This window comes from Nelusetta ayraudi, unplaced genomic scaffold (assembly GCF_046127955.1).
Source record: "Nelusetta ayraudi isolate G7.1 ecotype Tasmania unplaced genomic scaffold, CSIRO-AGI_Nayr_v1 ptg000106l, whole genome shotgun sequence".
NCBI lineage: Eukaryota > Metazoa > Chordata > Actinopteri > Tetraodontiformes > Monacanthidae > Nelusetta > Nelusetta ayraudi.
Window position 1 is genome coordinate 275,146 of NW_027466156.1, and position 2,739 is coordinate 277,884.

Sequence of the window (2,739 nt, forward strand, 5' to 3'; positions counted from 1 at the left end):
GTGCTTTACACCACTGCATCCGGCGCTTCGCATTGCACTTGGTGATGTATGGCTTGGATGCAGCTGCTCGGCCATGGAAACCCATTCCGTGAAGCTCTCTGCGTACTGTACTTGGGCTAATCTGAAGGCCACATGAAGTTTGGAGCTCTGCAGCAATTGACTGTGCAGAAAGTCGGCGACCTCTTTGCACTATGCGCCTGAGCATCCGCTGACCCCTCTCCGTCAGTTTACATGGCCTACCACTTTGTGGCTGAGTTGCTGTTGTTCCCAAACTCTTCCATTTTCTTATAATAAAGCTGACAGTAGACTGTGGAATACTTAGAAGCGAGGAAATTTCACGACTGGATTTGTTGCACAGGTGGCATCCTATGACAGTTCCACACTGGAAGTCACTGAGCTCCTGAGAGCGACCCATTCTTTCACAAATGTTTGTCACAACAGTCTGCATGCCGAGGTGCTTGATTTTATACACATGTAGCCAGGCTAAGTGATTAGGACACCTGATTCTGATCATTTGGATGGGTGAGCAAATACTTTTGGTAATATAGTGTATATACACACAGAATATACTCGCGGTAGAATGTGTGTGTGTGTGTGTGTGTGTGTAATACAAACAAGTATATGACTATGCTCTTCACTGTAATCTGTAATTTGATTGAATCTAAAGTGAATTTAAAAAAAAGTGCATTAAGTATGTATTAAGTATTAAGAAAGCATTCTTATTCTTTTTAACATTTTTATTTGCAAATACAATTGAAATGAAACAATTAAGCAACCAAATACAAAATAATGTAACATTCACAAGATAGGGGCACTGATGCCCACTGGTGTCCACTCCCCTTGGTAAGGAAGACCTGGAGAATACAGAGTTGATTTATATGTTACTTTACAGTAGTCACGTCATGAACAATATCATGTTTCCAATAAGTGCCTGTATAAACACCTGTTTTAAGGAACTGACCTTCACCACAGTAATGTAAGGAGCTTCAGGCACAGAAGTAGCAACAGTTGCGTGGATGTGTCTCATCAGTATATACAGAGTAAAATCCTTGGATTTGTCCTCTTTTTCCTGAACCGACACATCCTGTAAAACAGATTTAAAAATGCAATAGTTTCCACTGAGAAGTAGAGATGGCACGAGGTCCGTGAATTTGCCTATGCATAAATAAGAGCAATACAACATGTTTGGCACCAACACAATATCATTCTTTCGAACTTTCTTATAAGTTCTTATACAGCCTTTGACATCCAATGCACGTGTCAATCAAGTACATGCTGTAGAACTGTTTCCTGTACTCTGCAGAGAACATACTCGATGTAGTAACACCTGTTTAAAAAAGAACAAAACTAAGCCAAAGAGCATATCTTTCTTCAGCAAGTAGTGCAAATATAGAACGTACAGCATGTACATAACACATATCATCATACTATTACTACAGCACTTACTGTCAAGCCCCTTAAAATGTGCTCTTCTTATGAAATAATCAGTTGATTATCCTAAATTATCATGAGAGATACAGTTTGTTGTTGCGCATAACTGTGTTTTGTACAGTACCTCATTGACAAATCCACGCCTTGGTTTGTGATGATCCTGTCAACAAGCCCGAAGTCGAGTAGGATGTTCGAGATTTTTTTGGAAACCGCTGCAGCAGTTTTATTTCGAAGGGACTTTGCCACAACCCACTTTGTGAAAAGGTCTGTGGCCGTAAGTATATATCTACAACGTAATGTAATATAGTTAGTGTTTGTTTTTCTTTGCAAAAAATACTATTACTATAATATAAAATACTAGTATTAATATACTAGTATTAAGGTTGCAGGGGACGCATGTTGGGAGAATAACAATAACATCTACATAAGTAATTTACCGTTTGCCCCTTGCAGTGGTAGGAAGTGGGCCAATTAAATCCACGCCAAGTACTAATCCATGCCTCCTTCACAACAATTGGTTGCAATACAGATGCAGCTGTCTTCATCCTGTCATTTTGCTGACATTGGGGACACTCCTCAACCTTAATAGAAAGCTGTTGTTTAGACTATGACAATCATTTCAATTTTTAGACACTACTGTAAACTGCACTTTTGAAGCATTATGTGATATAGCAAATGGCTTGATTAAGACTTGACTGATTTATGTTTTTTTCCAGGGATTTCACCAGAAACAAAGAGCAAACAGTGGAAAACACTTGGTCCATGTTAGTTTTTGAATAAAATCTTCACAAACTAACATGTGAAGATTTTACATGTTAGTTTTATTCAACAATTTTTGTTAAATTATTGAACAATTTCAGGGGTATTGACATGTGCGAAGTCATAACAGTCAAACATTCCTGTAGATGCATTAATTACTCAAGAGGTCTCACCCATTTCTTGACATCCTCAGACAAAGTTGCCCAGCAATAAGATATTGAAACCTTTTCCTGGGTTTTCCTTGTGCCAAAATGACCTGCATTGCCATGGCACTCATGAAGGACATCTCGCAAGTGCTTTTGATCCATCACCACCATTTTGGACTTTCCTTTTCAAGAGTAAAACAGCTGCCCATCTATTGCAGCAGGGGAAAAAAATCATCCATTTCACGTGGAGTAGGTAACATGCGTCTGCAGCTAGTTTCATTAAATTTAACTGCATTTTGTTCAAGAGAAATTAAATCAAAAGATTACTTACCGTTGATCAAGTACTTTTTTGACTGCCTCCAAATCGGCCTTTTTCTGCTGTCCATATTCTTGGAGTTAATGG

At 38.7% G+C, this 2,739-nt stretch overlaps 1 long non-coding RNA gene across 4 annotated transcripts; it reads right to left on the minus strand.

Moving 5' to 3' along the window:
- Positions 1–722: 722 nt before the first annotated feature.
- Positions 723–2,309, minus strand: LOC142903143 (uncharacterized). 4 transcript variants are annotated; one of them, XR_012929195.1, is made up of 4 exons: positions 1,869–2,309; positions 1,217–1,717; positions 962–1,084; positions 723–854 (listed from the first exon to the last, which is right to left on the minus strand). It is a non-coding gene; the product is annotated as an uncharacterized LOC142903143 (long non-coding RNA). The 4 variants fall into 4 exon arrangements; XR_012929197.1 differs by lacking the exon at positions 1,217–1,717 and having other exon boundaries at positions 1,869–1,992; XR_012929196.1 differs by lacking the exon at positions 1,869–2,309 and having other exon boundaries at positions 1,447–1,859.
- Positions 2,310–2,739: the final 430 nt, after the last annotated feature.